This window comes from Canis lupus, chromosome 3 (assembly GCF_011100685.1).
Source record: "Canis lupus familiaris isolate Mischka breed German Shepherd chromosome 3, alternate assembly UU_Cfam_GSD_1.0, whole genome shotgun sequence".
NCBI classification, from domain to species: Eukaryota; Metazoa; Chordata; class Mammalia; order Carnivora; family Canidae; genus Canis; species Canis lupus.
Genome location: NC_049224.1, coordinates 30342952 through 30358917, shown reverse-complemented (window position 1 = coordinate 30358917; position 15966 = coordinate 30342952). Strand labels below are relative to the sequence as shown.

General features: G+C 41.9%; 1 protein-coding gene across 2 annotated transcripts in view; it reads left to right on the top strand.

Moving 5' to 3' along the window:
* Positions 1-15966, top strand: part of IQGAP2 (IQ motif containing GTPase activating protein 2) — a 287444-nt gene that overhangs the window by 28336 nt on the left and 243142 nt on the right. The window lies entirely within an intron of this gene.

Genomic DNA, 15966 nt, shown 5'->3' with positions numbered 1-15966 from the left:
AAACTAATAGAATGGAGTGGAAGCACAAATATAGATCCAGATCTATGTTTTAAAGGTATAAGCCCTCTATTTCTTGTCTTGCACACAACCCAATCATACCTTATTTTTTAGTGATACTATTTAAAATAATATTACAGTGAGAGCTGGTAAGAGGGACTTAACCAATGCAGTAACTTGGCTGTGTCCTGGCTTGGCAGATGCTCTTATGGCATTTACCACTGAGTAGGATAGACAGAAACATAAAATAAGAGGTGATGAGAGGACTGGCTTACAATATGGGGCTGGATAGTTTGTTTGCCCCTTCCAATCCACCATACTCTGTGCCCTAAGAATTAGGCAGGCTGTTATGGATGGTCCATGGGCTCCCATGTTGCTCTGGCTTTTGGGAGATAAGGCTGGGTGTTTATTTTCCTTGCTTCCGGGTTCCCCAGATTGTTGGTTAGAGGTGTTCCTGGTTTCCTCTGCTGAAAGACAAAACTCCTGTCAGATGGCCCTCTTCTGCTTTTGCTGCACTTAAGTTCTTGATGCAACTGCTTTTGTCATCCTGTCCCTTCAGACCTAACAGAGGTGATGGCACTCTGCTGTGGCTAGCTCCTGGGGATCTCAGATCCTTGCTAGTTTCCTTCACCTTGTTCATGCCTTTGTAAACTCTTTTACCCTGTAAATGAGCACCAATTCTTTCCTGAATAACTAGATAATGTCCTAAGTGAAAAAGTTGAGACTTAGAGATCGGTGAATCTCAGAACTGGGATTAGAATCCAGTCTGTTGGGACGCCTGGGTGGCTCAGTGGTTGAGCGCCTGCCTTTGGCTCAGGTTGTGATCCCAGGATCTGGGATCGAGTCCTGCATCAGGCTCCCTGCAGGGAGCCTGCTTCTCCCTCTGCCTGTGTCTCTGCTTCTCTCTGTGTGTCTCTCATGAATAAATGAATAAAATAATCTTAAAAAAAAAAGAATCCAGTCTGTTTTGCATCCACGCTTGATTGATAAACTCGGTGTTTCACTATTTGCCTGTAGTGACCAAGAAATTTCTCATTGTTGCCTTGAAATGAAAGAGAAACCTGAGGGGAGTTTGCCACCTGGTAGATGTGACCCTTGTTCAGGAGGCTAAAAACAAACTAACTTATACGCATTTGAATAAGCAACCTACTTCAGCTTCTGTAGTTGAGAGTTTTGTGTTGCTTTCTTTTGGACTGGCCATCAGAATCATTTTATCATTCAGGAAGGGGAGTAAAACCTAAAATAATGTTCGGATTTGCCACTTAATTTTCTAGGCTTGGCTCGGGTTGACTATTGGTTGTTTGCAAACATCTGATCCCACCTTTCCGGACCAAGTTTCAGGACATGTAAAAGAAATGCATAATTGAGTTAATGGTCATTCCAAAAGAGACATCTAAAAATGTGCTCATTAAGGGCAGCCAAGTTGGAATGAACATCAAACTTCTCGGGCAGCTATTTTGAAAGATAAAATATTTATTTCTGTGTGTGATTTCTTGACTCAGAAATACCAGAATGTAATTATGTTACCTGAGACTCCTCTCATTGCATCCTGACTCTATATCCACTTACTTGACCTGCAGAGGAACTTTAGGCCAACTAGGAAGACCATGCTTGAGGGCAGGGCGCTCATTATTGCCTTATAAAGAGAGCACTCTTTGAGACAACTTAGCCTAATGGCTAAGAACTGGGTCATTGAGGCAGACTGTGCAGGTGCTAGTCTGGATTCCACAAATCCCTGCTCGGTGCTGTGGGGCACTGTGCCTCGGGATGAAGTTCTGGAATATAGGTGAGGTCTGGAGCCGATGACCAAGAAAGAATTCTTGAGATGTCTTTGGTGCAGAATGGTGGTTTTATTAAAGCGGGGGACAGGAGCCATGGGCAGGAAGAGCTGCTGTCCTGAGCCTGGGAGAGGGGAGGGGTTTGAGGATAGCGTCCTCTCTAAGGAGTTTTGGAAGCCAGATTTCCAGGACCTTGAGGGGCAGCTATTGTTAGGAAAAGGTCACTTACCACCGTCTAATGAGACCTGAGTCATGACACCCTACAGATGTACATCCGTGGGCCACGTGCTTGGAGGATGATTGCCAACGTGTATCTTGGGGGGTAGAGATAAAGGGGATTTCTAAAGGAATTTTTATATGTTAAATAGACATACAGGCTCCTGGGGGTTGGGCTAAGCTTGCCTTCTTGCCCTTAGCAAAGTCTGAACATCGAGGCAGTTGAGTCCGTAGAGGACTGTCCCTCTGCCTGTTTCAAGGACTCATCAGTGTGCTCTGTCCTCAGCTAGTCCTCTGGTTCCCCATCACCTTGGTATCCTTATTTGATAAGTAGAAATAATAGTAGCTACCTTATAGTTTTTGTGAGGATTAAATTATATAAAGGGCTTAGGAGAATGTCTAACACAATTACAAATGCTAAATCATGGTTAGCATGTTGGGTTTTTTGTTTCTTTCTGATCATCATCACCATCTGTAGTGCAGATCCCATTGATTCTTCTGTCCTTTGTGTAAGTGACTTTCCTTCCTAGACCTTGTCCATCAAACTTCATTGACCTTCTTCTTGGAAAGAAAAAGAAATTAACTCCCTATAGGTCCTACGTTTGAAGAGGTTGTATCTAAATCATCAAATAGGAGCAAAAGAACCAAAGGAGAAAGAAGAATGAGGAAGCTGGTGGGAAAGTGAGCACACTGGGAAGAGAAGGCACACCTCTAACAATGCTGTTTTGGGGTTTTTTTTGTTTTGGTTTTTAAGAAGCCAGTATTTAGGATACAGGCACACGTGTGGAGTGGTTTCTACTGTGTCTGTTGTTAACAAGCCAGGCACCCTTTGTGCCTCTGTTTTCAGCTTGCAAAGTGTTGTTAATATCTGTTACTTCCCTACCTTCTGGTTAACTTGGTGGACCTGTTGCAGACAAGCATCCCTCTTGCATCAGAAGTGTAGTAGGTATCAAAATTAAAGGAATTTTGCTTTAAAAAAATAAGCATGAGAAACCCCGTGTGCCATAAACTAAGAAGGCATTCAAAGCCTGAGTGTTGAGTAGCAGTGGGAGCAGGATGGCACATGGGAAATGAAGTTTGGGCCTAGGTTGAGTGGGGAAATGACACCCAGCTCTCCCTGTATTAACTCTAGGAATCAGAAAGAGCTGTTTTGCCCACAAAATGGGGAGTGGAAAAACTGCCCACTGGCTAGGGAATTGCCATGGGGAAAGAGACAAATCAGCAAAAAAATGGGACCTAAAGCTGCATCACTCACAGATGAGGTAGTGGAATTCCTACCTGTGTGACCTGAGCCTCTCCATCTCAGACAACACAAAACTGTCTAAAGCCAGTGGGGAAAGCTAAGGGAGCTATAAAAAGGGTTTGGGCTATAAGGCCCTCAATGACACTATATCTACTCTACCTCTCAAATTTTCTGTAGGGGATGTTGTCATTTTCTTCTTCCCACCCTTCCAATTAAAATAAAAATGTATGTTATGATTTATTACAAGAACTCTTTCTTAACTTCCAATAGCCTGATCTCATTTCCTTAAATGAAAATAGTATTGCAGTAAAACTAGGTTACAACCTTTATAGTCTTGGTTCTAATACAAGCCTATAGATTGACTTATCCCCCTGAATAGTTCCAGTAATGCATGAGTGAATTATGTGCGTGCTGTGTGTGTGGAACGGGGAGAGGAAGGAATGGGAGTCTTCTCTCATTCAGAGTAAACAGGCATTTTTAGAGGAACAGGACAGGTCTGAGAGCACACTTGGCCACTTGTGCTACCTTTGCTTGGGATGAAGAGGTTAAACACTGGGTGTGTGAACCTGTCTCCTCACTTACTGAGTCAACTCAGCCACAATACCTCCCCACTTCTTTTTTTTTTTTCTCTTCTAAGTTTAGAGGCATCTAACAATTCCTATTCCCAAACAGGAATAAAGGACAAATTCATTCTGCTTTAATCTATAGAGATGTACTGAAAGCTTAAATAAACCATGTCCTGGTTGAAAATTTTTTCTGGAAGAGGCTGTACAATAGGAATGCCACAGTTTATCGTGAGAAAACATAATCAAGTTAATAATTTCTGGAGTTTTAAATCCTCATTAGAACCTCATTTCTTTCTTTCTTTCTTTCTTTCTTTCTTTCTTTCTTTCTTTCTTTCTTTCTTTCTTTCTTTCTTTCTTTCTTTTTTCTTTTTTTTTTTTTACCTCATTTCAATATAATAGTTACCTGACACATAAAATAGATGGAAGCAGAGGTTATGGTAGATGTGCAAACTAAAGCTCAACATTGTCCCCTTGTACATATACAAAGGGGTGCTGCCTCTACTTGGAAGGATAAAGAGAATGCTCGGAACTTATATAACACCAAAGAGCGTGTGGGCTGTATGCTGGAGTGTGTAGAGAATGAGCTTGCTCAGTTTTATCAAAATTGGAGTAATTCTCCAAACTGGAGTAATTCTACCTTCTAAAAGTTTTGAATAACTTGAGTGAAGAACAGACTTGGAGCATCCAACATCAAACCAGCCCATCTCTGAAAAAAAACATGTATGAAAACAGATGGAATGAGATATCCATCCCATTTATGGGATAAGTGGGTCAAGTGCCTCGAGTCATATGCTTCCCAGGAGTGACACCCCCCACTGGTTCTCCATGTACACTACCTGCACACGTGCAGCGAAGTGTGAGCCAAGCTGAGTCAGCATCTGAGACCTGGACACTGGGAAACCCAGGGCTGGCAGTGTGCAGGCCCATGCAGCCCACATGGTACATGTGACACATCTGCTTGCAGTGCCAGCCTTACTAAGTTTGGAGGTGGTGACTCCTGTTTTATATACTGAACCACAGATGAGTTGGGGAATAGAATAGCATGGTGGATGATTTCTGTGAGACTGAAATGACACAACTCATGCTTACTGACCTTGAAGCTGTGCCTTGGGTGCTTATCTTCATGCCTGGTTCTTTCCATGTGTTTACTTTCTTCTGCATTTAGGGCTATTTTCTATGATTAATAAGTCATTAATACATGATTTGGGAAACCTAGGAGTATGTGGATGTCCAGAGAGGGCTGGGAGAGGCAGGTGTGCATCTCCTGAAGGTAGTGTGCCTGGTGAGTCGGGCCTGCTGCTAGGCTCTGCTTCCCACGTGTCAGCCGTGATCTTGGACAAATGATTCAGCTGTTCCAACTCTCTGTTTTCACATCTGTAAAATGTCACAGAATCATTGTGGGATGAATGCAGTAATGCTAGTGCCAGAAGAAACTGCCATGTGAGCACTCAAGGGACAGTGGAAGGGTGAGTGTGATAGAGCCAAAGCTTCACCAGCTACTCCCACCAGCCCCTCTTTCGGTTCCTCTCCTGAGTCCTGTTGCAGGGCTTCCGTAGGCTGTCATTCACAGCCTTCTTTATTGCCTTTCTGGACTTCTTCTTTCTGCCCTTCATCATCTTCTAGATATCTCTTATTCTTTCTAGCATGATCACGACAGAGAAGAGAGGGCTGGGTCAGGGAGGATTTGGAGCTGCCCAAGACCATTGCAGAGGAATCCACCGTGGAGGGCAGAACACCACGTGGTGCTGCTTAGGGCTCTCTGACTTGTGGAGGCATCAGGATGGCCGTGGATGGCAGGCCCAGAGAGGGAGTGGGAAGCACGGCTTTTGAAGGGCAGATCTAAAACTGTTTCCTTAATCTCCATCCCCACCTCCCATGGATGCAATTCTGAATATGTTCCAAGGGAATGAAAATCCTTGTTGACTAAATGCCAGTGAAATGCCGGTGAACTGGCAAAATAAGGAACTTGGCTTGAGTATTTAATAGTAATTACAGTAATTTATGTCGCTGCTTTAACAACTGACGCCCAGTGAACTCTATATGATTCTCTCACAATTATGTGTGTTATTAGATGTGCCAGGTTAGAAGAGCTTTTATCAATAGAATGAAACTCTGTCCCGCTCTTGGATTATGAGCTCTCATGTGGTCTTCTCGCTGTCATCAAACAACTGTACTCCTTTCAGCCACACAGCTTCCAAGCAGCTGTAGAGCGTCTGGATGATGTCCCGATCCTCTCGAGAGATTCAGAGACCTTTGCCAGAGTGAGGAGGGGGAGGGTGGAGACCCCGAAGCCTAAGGAAGGGGGCAGAAGACGGAGCATAAGACTGCACCTTAAAGTGCATGTGTACCTCATTATTTTTTTTTTTATAAAGATTTTACTTATTCATTCGTGAGAGACACAGAGAGAGTGAGGCAGAGACGTAGGCAGAGGGAGAAGCAGGTTCCCTGCAGGGAGCCCGAAGTGGGACTCGATCCCAGGACTCCAGGATTACGCCCTGGGCCGAAGGCAGGCACTCAACCTCTGAGCCCCCCAGGTGCCCCACTTCACTCATTCTTCTTAATTGACTCCTCTAGTTGAGTTTCCGCATGGAACTTTCTCTCCTCTTCTTCATATCTGACTTCCAACACTTGTAATCTAGAAAAAGTGGCCCTGATGAATCCCACTACTGAGTAATCTTTTCTCTTCCCCTAGACTTTTCTGTTCTTTGTCCTATAATTAACTTGACCTTCTCCCAAAGGAGCTTTCTAATACTGCTCCAACATTAAATACACATTTCGTTAGATTGGAAACTCCGAGGGGCATGGTGTCCTTTCTCCCACCCATTCGATCCCTTCTCTCTACCCCGGGTGCACTGGAACTATTTAGCCATTAGAGACTTTGCCACATACCAAAAGAAACACATTCTGTTGTTGCTGTATTTAAATTGGTTTTAATTACAAGGCATTTAGGAAGGCATTTTAGGACTCTGCATCTCCATAATTCTCTGTCAGCATTTTGCACCTAGCAGGCCAATAGTAAGTTTCTATCTTCACTTAGCCTCAAAATCATGGACACGTGTGCTGCACAAATGCTAGCGGGGTTCTCATGTCTGGGGTAGAAACAGTGACTTAATTCTGAAATTGTATTCAAATCCTCTAAGGAGCTAGTGGCTGACACATGCTTTGGCTGTCTCCTCTGATGTGCAGGAGACATGTGGTGCAATTTATGTACAGTACCATAGTCCGGTCCGCAGCCAAGAAAGCCATGCTGAGGGAGATCAGTTATTAATTTAAGTCTGAAGTGGAAGAGTATGAATTATATTTGACGTGGTTGCTGTTCTGGCTGTTGTAGGAAGCTTTTCAATTCTAGACTAAAGAAACATATCTGAAGACCTTGATATCATTTATTGTGCTCATAAGAACATTCACTTTTCTAAAGTTGGGACCTTGCACTGTGTGTTAGAACAAAAAGCACACAACAAGCCAAAACCAAAATATTTTCAGCTTTGTTGCCCAAGTGGGGTAAATTCTTTCCCACAAGAGAGCCGTTCCCAGAGTATTTTATACACTTCTCAAGAAGTTTACAAAATCGTGGTTTGTATACATTCTCTTCAGCCTGCAGACTTGACGTTAGCTTCACCCACTCTTGCCAACTCAACTCCCTTCCCACATCAGCCGTTCCACTTCCTCCTACTGCTCCCTGTACTGTTGACATAAAGGAATAAAAATATGTTTGCTCTAACAGAATAGGGTACCTCCAAAAGTTTGATTAAAACTAAACATATGCCGGGGTGGCTCAGCAGTTGAGTGTCTGCCTTGGGCTCAGGGCGTGATCCTGGGATCCTGAGATCCGGCTCCCCACAGGGAGCCTGCTTCTCCCTCTGCCTGTGTCTCTGCCTCTCCCTTGTGTCTCTCATGAATAAATAAAATCTTAAAAAAAAAAAAAAACTAAAAAACTAAACATAAGCCAAGAGGTTTTTTTTTTTTAATATTTATCCATTTATTCATGAGAGAGGCAGAGACATAGGCAGAGGGAGATGCAGTGTCTTCACAAGAGCCAGACATGGGACTCGATCCCGGATCCCAAGATCATGACCTGAGCTAAAGGCAGCTGCCCAACCACTGAGCCACTCAGGCATCCCAAGAGTTCCCAAAATCTTTTTAGAGAAGTAGAAGGAATTTATATTTGTCCATCTATCTGTTAGGGCTGTTGCAGTTGTATGAGATAATTTTTGTGATAATGCTTTATAAATGAATAGGACTTTTATGAAACAAAAGAGCCCGACTTACTTGGTTCAAGTCCTGCTATTTGATATTGACGCTGTATGTGGTGGTACGTGATTTCTCACAAGTCTGGTCTCCCACAAACCCAAAATGTGTGAAATGATGGTGATTTCCATTGCTTTCCTCAAAAACAAAATTTTTGATCAAGATCCCTAGCCTAAATTGCATTAGCCCCAAAATCAAGTTGAAATGTATTCTTGATCATGACTGTATTGTCAAAATATCTCCATTTGCATGGTACGATCCATTTGAGAGCTGAATTTTTGGCATAGTTTAAAAAATTGACTGTCCTAAATCATGTGTTAATTCACACTCACTTACAAACAGCATATGCTTGCATTAATAGTGCCCTTCTGTTCTACATCATAGCCTTCTAATTGAGTCTGTCATGTTAAACTTGTCTTATACGTTTAGATTGAAAGTCAGCTCCTTAGTATATTGCTAGAATAGTGGAATGCTTCCACTTTTTTTCTCTTTAATTAAACAAACTTGCCTTTACGTAAAGTGGCATATTAGGGGACTTTCTGGTGCTGAGCCATTTCCACCTCCACCATCTGAAGTCACAAAATGAGTTGTCTGTTGCCTGTTGGCTTCCTTTTTCTTCCCCCGTACCATGCTCTACTTCATCCTGTTCATTCTGTTGCCAAATTCTGCCCTTGCAAAGCATCACTACGTTTTTCTTTCTTCTAATTCAGACTTGTAAGGTTTCATGTCACAGAGGCGTGTTGGAGCCTTCTCTTCATTCTGCAGATGAGGTCCCCTTCCGTTCATTTCACTTCACTTTGGTCTTAACCCTCCCTGTTCAGGGTGATCAGCTTGTCACACCCAAGCGTTTAGGCACATAAGGCCCTCAGAATATCGTGGCATTATTTGTCTCCCTCTCTGCTGTCCTTGAGCTTCCATAATCTTTTTTCCTCATTAAGCTGTTAATAATCATTGCACATTTTCAATGACAGATCCTTCTCTAGAAGTTCAAATGGAGCAATTAGTGCATGGAAGGCATGCTTCATAATGGAACTGGCATTAAGGCTTATTCCTTGTATTTTCTTATTTTTCTGTAACTGAACATTAAAACACATTTAATCTTTTGTTATTAAAGTAATATACATCAGGGACGCCTGGGTGGCTCAGCTGTTGGGCATCTGCCTACCAGCTCAGGGCGTGATCCTGGTGTGCTGGGAACGGGTCCCACGTAGGGCTCTGTGCATAGAGCCTGCTTCTCCCTCTGCCTGTGTCTCTGCCTCTCTCTCTATGTTTCTCATGAATAAATAAATAAAATCTTTTTTTTTAATAATATACATCAGTGGTATAGAGTATCTGGAAAATGTGTATTATTTGAAAAAGTTAAAAATCTCTAGTGTACTCCTTTTAAAAACAAGTGCTTTAACATTTGGTATTTCCTTCTAGGCATTTTTCCCCTTCATTGTAGTACATATAATAACATAACCTTGAATGATTATTAAGAAGATACACCCACTACGTATATATGTTCAGTATGTGTATACATTGTGGAATTCAAATTTTGCTTTTTTCAAATATATATAATTTCAAATACATTGAATTTGCAAGTTATATAGAGATACACACTAAAGCCCCTGAGCGAGAGGAAAAACATTTTTTTTGAGGAAAATTGAGTATAATGAATTACCCTTGAAAAACTCGCTGATTATCTATTACCTTTATTATACACATCTATACATTTTATGACTTCCTTATTTAATAATTGGTTATATTATAGTTTAACTGTAACATAATTTTAAGTATATGTGTTTTTTTTTAAAGTATTCATACAGCAGCTTCATGGGGTAGGTAGCATTATTCCCATTCTACAGATGATAAAACTGAGTGTCTAGCAAACTGATCTATAACTGAACATGGCAATATTACGGGCACATTTAAGCCCAAAGCCACTTCCCTTTCCACTCAGGCACACCTTTTTATCAAATGTTTTTGTCAGTGTAGTCAGAAATTCACCTTTTTTGCGGGGGGGGGGGGGAGAGAAGTAGAATAAAGGAGGGCCCCGAGATAAAAATGTTTAATTTTCTCAAATGTTTTCTCAGGATTTGTTGATCATATGACTTTGCTTATCATGTGATGTATCACGTAAGTAGTGTCACTGTCACTTTTTATTTTGCTGTTGTTACTGCTACGTTCCTGGTAAGTCTAACTTAGCAATGCTGAATATTAATATTTTTTCCTTTGCTGAACTACATTTGAGATTACTACATCTTTGAGAGGTAAGCCTCTGATTTTAGTTTCTTTTTTTTTTTGATTATGTTTATTTATTCATGAGAGACAGAGAGATGCAGAGACACAACACAGGCAGAGGGAGAAGCAGGCTCCCTGCCAGGAGTCATTGTGGGATTCGATCCTGGGACCCCGGGATCATGCCCTGAGCCAAAGGCAGATGCTCAACCACTGAGCCACCCAGGCACCTAATTTTACTTTCTATACTTTCTCAAGATAGCATTAATTTATGTGGTTTACAGTAGGAAAATCAAAGTCACATAAATCTGCCGATAAGTAACACCCTCAGAAAAACTTAAGCACTGCTGGGTTGGTCACCAAACACATGCAAGGAGTCAGTGACTTTGTGGGATAGTAGAAGGATCAGAACTTTGGAATCCAAGTTGTTGGGAATCCCAGTTCTGCCATTTACATGTCTTTATGATACTTGGATTACCTAAACTGGAATAACCGAACCTCCCTGAGTTTATTTCCCACTAAAGAAGTAAAGATTCAAATTCCTATCTTAAAGGGGGGTTGTAGGGACTAAGAGATAATGTATGTAAAATAACTGGCACATACAAAGTGCTTATTAAGTGTTAATGTCTTCCGCCTGCTACTTTTCATGTATTGTTATAAAGAGCTTATACTGATGAGGGAAATAAGATCTATGCCCATGAAACATGCAGGGAAAACACCCTACTCAAAACCAAAAGGCTGTTTTGTTTTCTTACATTGAGTCTTGAACTATTTGTGATTGGTTACTTTCTCCTAATAGTCAAAAAAAAATTAGATGAAGACTCAGTATTCTATTGTCTTCAAAGGCTCAAACAGTTTTGTAGGGAATCTCTGATATTCTGGTTTATTTGAGGTAGTTTTTCAGAGGATGGGGACAGAGTGTTAGCAGTGACTTGCTACTCCCTGAGAACAGCCCAGGGAACTATCATTATATAACTTGCTAAGTCTGTGTAACAATAGTAAAATATCATAATTCCCATGCGGTATTAAAGTTACAGTAAGTTGGGGACCCCTGGGTGGCTCAGCGGTTGAGCGCCTGCCTTTTGCTCGGGGCATGATCTTGGAGACCTGGGATCGAGTCCCACATCGGGCTCCCTGCATGGAGCCTGCTGCTCCCTCTGCCTGTGTCTCTGCCTCTCTCTCTCTGTGTGTGTCTCTCATGAATAAATAAATAAAATCTTTAAAAAAATAAAGTTATAGTAAGGGGCACCTGGGTGGCTCAGTCAATTAAGCATCAGACTCTTGGTTTCAGCTTGGGTCATGATCTTGGGGTCCTGGGATTGAGCCCTGGGTTAGGCTCTGCCCACAGCATGGACCTTGCTTGGGATTTTCTCTGTCTCCCTCTGCCCCTCCTCCTGCTCGTGCGCTTTCTCTCTCTTTCTAAAAATAGATTAAAAAATAAAATCTTTTTGGGTGCCTGGGTGGCTCAGCGGGTGAGCATCTGCCTTCAGCTCTGGGCATGATCCCGGGGTCCTGGGATGGAGTCCTGCATCGGGATGGAGTCCTGCATTGGGTCCCCTATGGGGAGCCTGCTTCTCCCTCTACCTATGTCTCTGCCTATGTCTCTGCCTCTTTCTCTCTCTCTCTCTCTCTTGAATAAATAAATAAAATCTTTAAAAATAAATAAAATCTTTTTTAAAAATTTACAGTAAATAATCTCTATCTATAGCAAACAGAATAATTTTAGGACTTGTTCTAAATGCTCCACATAATTTGGAGCATTTTGCACTGGCCATCTTAAGCATAAAAAGTTCATACCTAAGTAGAGATGAGTTGAATTCCTTTCTCTTCTTTTAAAAATAGTAGAAGCTCATCCAGACAAAAGGTTTTACAATTCCTTCTGTAATTTTAACTGTTGGAGCTAAAATTTTTAAATTGGCCTTGGAAACTTGACAGTCCTTTATTCCTTTCTGAGATCTGTATAAGGATGATGGAATGTGTAGGAGCAGGCAGTGAACAAATGGAATTTTACTTGTGCCTACTTGGAAGCAAAATAAGTGGTTTTTGATCTTCAGATATTTTTTTAAATAATAATTAAGAAATCCCAAATCTAAGAATCACTGCTTTTAAGTTCTTAGCCCTTAAGTCAAGCAAAGTCTTAGATCCCTCCCATCTCAGCCTGCAAGGTGGACCTTAATAATCTCTGGCTTGCTTTGAATTTGTAGATTATTTAAAAAAAATAAAACATTCTTCAGATTTGCACAGTGGACCAAAATTAATTTTACTTCCTGTGTGAGATGTAGAAATGAAATTCTGTTCTGAAAAAGGTGTCCTGGGTTTTGGGATTCAGGCCTAATAGAAACCAATGACATTGTAGATGGTCAAGCATTATCACATCTTTGTGGGAAACATCTTTGAAACCTTTTGTATCAAAGTGGGATCAAAGAACCCTCTTTCATATGTAGGTCTGAAAGCAATGTACATTAAAAGCCTATTTGCAGAAGAGGATTAACCATTTTCAAAAAGCCTGAACTGTTTTTTCCTTGAGAAAATATGACAAAGAAGTCTTCTGGACCTTAAGAACCTCACTGGAAATATGACATTGGTGGCCAGAGACTGTAACTCTCAAAAGTAACTTGTGTAGTTTGGGGTGGTTACCTTCTTTCCTCACTAGGAAATTCTCATTTCAATACTGAGCATGAAGATTTAGGGCTTTGCCTTATTCAAGGAAGTGATGGTCTCTTACAACCCTGTCTAACCTGAGTATCCTCTGAAGTTGTGTGTTGCTTTACAGCTATGGACAGTACTTAGAAATGTGTCACAGGGAAGAAATTCCAGGGAAAGTATGGAGGGCGGGCTTTAGAGTTCACCTTCCCTTAGGATCTGCACAGCATGGCTGTGTTACCATCAGGGCATTAGATTTAGTAGGACTAAACCTGTAAAGGACACGGCATCTCTGCTTGTGAGCCCAAAGGTTCTTTAGACTACCTGAGAATCTGCGTTGGATTGCTAACAACTTCAACCTCAGTTTTGCCTATTTTTCAAAAGAAAATTCAGATTACAGAAGTTGGATCATGTTAAGATCAAGTAGCCGTGAAATGCTTGCTACAGGAAGCTGGTGTGAAGCCAGAATATGTCATGGCTCAAGTTTATTGGGTGTTTTGCCTTAGTGGAAATTTTGGACTTGGGGTTCTCTCATCTTTATATCCAGCCCTTGTCTCTTACCTATTTAAGGGTCTTGGAATCAATTCTCTTCCTTCTAGTTCCTTGGGGCACATAGATCTCTGGTAGCCGTTCTTTAAGTCTCAAGAAGGGGGAGATAACCACTTGGCTATGCTCTCCTGGCTAAAAGCTGATCTCAGATGTTACAGGCTGGTTCAATACACATTTGAACTGAATTACATATTCAGGACTGAGGATTCTCAGGGCTCCTTAAAGAAGTTTTGAGTCACACAGAATAATCACACATATATGAAATGCTAAACTCTGATACGTTTCTATGAACTGATGCTTCATACCATATCTTTAACCTGCTTTTCCTTTAAGGGACATGTTTTAAATAATAGCATTTCATCAAACAGAGATTCCCAATCCTGGTTTTTGTGTTTCTTGCTGACCTTTCCTCCACTGGAGGGAGTATATCCCTACTACCCATCTAAGATCCTGCCGTTACCTCAAACTTTCCGTTAACTATAATGGGCCTTTGTGTCTCATACCTGTCACTCTGTGTCCAGTCCATGGGCCAGACTGGCACAAAGTAGCCCCTCAAATATTTGTTGAAAAAGTGAATGAATTTTAGTACCAAGGAGATGACAGCTTTGCTGCCTGTGTGTGAAGGAGCGAGTAGAGTAGCTGAAATTAAGTGACCACGCAAACTCCTTAATGAATGAGGCACATCTTCAGGCTGCTTTTAGTTGGATTTTGTGGGTATTCTCTAGAACGTGAACTCAAGTTTTCCATCCATCACTAAGAGTTTTACTTCAAAACCTTCTCTACCAACGCTCGTTCTGCTCCTTCCACCTCTGAATAAGCCCTCTAGTGGGATTTCTCTAGAATGTTATTGTGTTAAAATACCATCTTTTAGCCAGTGCCCACTCAGGCATTTTGTGAGTTGCTAATATTTCTGGAAGCTGTTCTCCATGATGTCCTCATGTCTCTTAGGGCTCAAGGTAGCAGGTAAAGATGAACTTGAGAGGAAATCGCAGTCAAGCTGCTTTAAGATAAAGGCAGTTCTGAAAGCACTTACATGATCTGCTCTTGGGTTTAGCCATGACATGTGCCTTTCCTGGCTCCCTCAGATTTAGCAGCAGCAGCACTGCATGGGGCAAAGAGCAGCAGCTGCAGACCTGAGGATGTGGGCCCCAGCCCTGGCTGTGTCAGTGACCTAGTGAGGAACTACATGCCACCCCTTCCCTTAGCATGACCCCTCATTTCTGAAGTTGTAATGTCTGTGTCTCGGGATGATGGAGGACCACACAGTAGCATGGAAGAGTGCTTTCTGGGTGGTGAAGTCATGCTGAAGTAAATTATTTTACCAGTTGCATGATGGCTCTTTCAATGGTGGGGTTATTTTCCATGCCAGTGGTTCTTATTAGAAATTGCTACTTTGTACATGTTGAATAACGCAGAAAAAGTTGCAAGCAACCTCTGTGGTCCAGAAGGATCTCCTTTGGTTGTGATTCAGGCATTCTCACATTCATAACTTAAACATATGCTTTGACCATAGATCATAAAGACAGGAAAGTGAGGCTCAAGTGGATGTGGTTGGAAGGGTAGGGGCCAGATATGCGGTCCCATGGGCCAGGGCAGAGGGAAGAAAGGGATGTGTCAAAGGAAGACCCATGAGGGCAAACTCTGTTTTGATTTGTTCACTGACCTATCCCTGGTACTTTGGCTCATGCCTGGCCTAGAGAATCTATGAATTAAACATCATTTAAGTGAGGTCTCTGGAATGGTACTGTATTTACCCCATCAGTGACTGTATCCTTATTCATTGTAAGTAGGCAAATCAAACTGCCCACATGGATATTTTAGAGCTCTCATACTAACCACTCCTCATAAGAGATTATTTGTCACATATTTTTATGGAGCATGTAGCCTGTGCAGGACAATGAGCTGGATATTATGAGGACACAGATTTGTCTTCAAGGAGTTTACTATTAAATGAAGCAGTACAGGCGGTGCCAGGAGAGAGCACATTTTGAGTGGGAGCAAGCAGGGAAGACTTAGGGAAGGAAGTCCTTATTGAGTGGAGTCATAAAGATGTGCAGATTCCTATCAGCTGTGGCCCATATGCTGGAACTGCCATTTAAAGCTCTGGTGTGCGTTTGGTTAATTCATAAGTGTAATCTTCTCTTTAGACAGGTGATGTCACAGTTTGAGAGCTCAGCAGCAGCTCTCTTGGACTGGTGGACTCTTATGTGGCTTGTGCAGAGAATAGGGGGTCGAGGCTTAGGGATGAAGTGCTTTTAAGGCTTCTGTTTCCTCCTGTGTAGATTGATAGAGGTGGAAGGAAGGTGACAGTGAGAGGGTCTCCTTTTAACTAGGGCTCCTGCACTCATACATAAAACTTGGGGAGGACGGAGTGATCGTGTGGATTCATACTAGGAGTTATATATTGTTTTTGCTTTAATGTGGCTGAAGTTACTATAAAATGAGAATATCCTGTCAGAAATAGTCTTTTGGCTGAAATTCAAACAAGAAACTGGAAATCATGAGG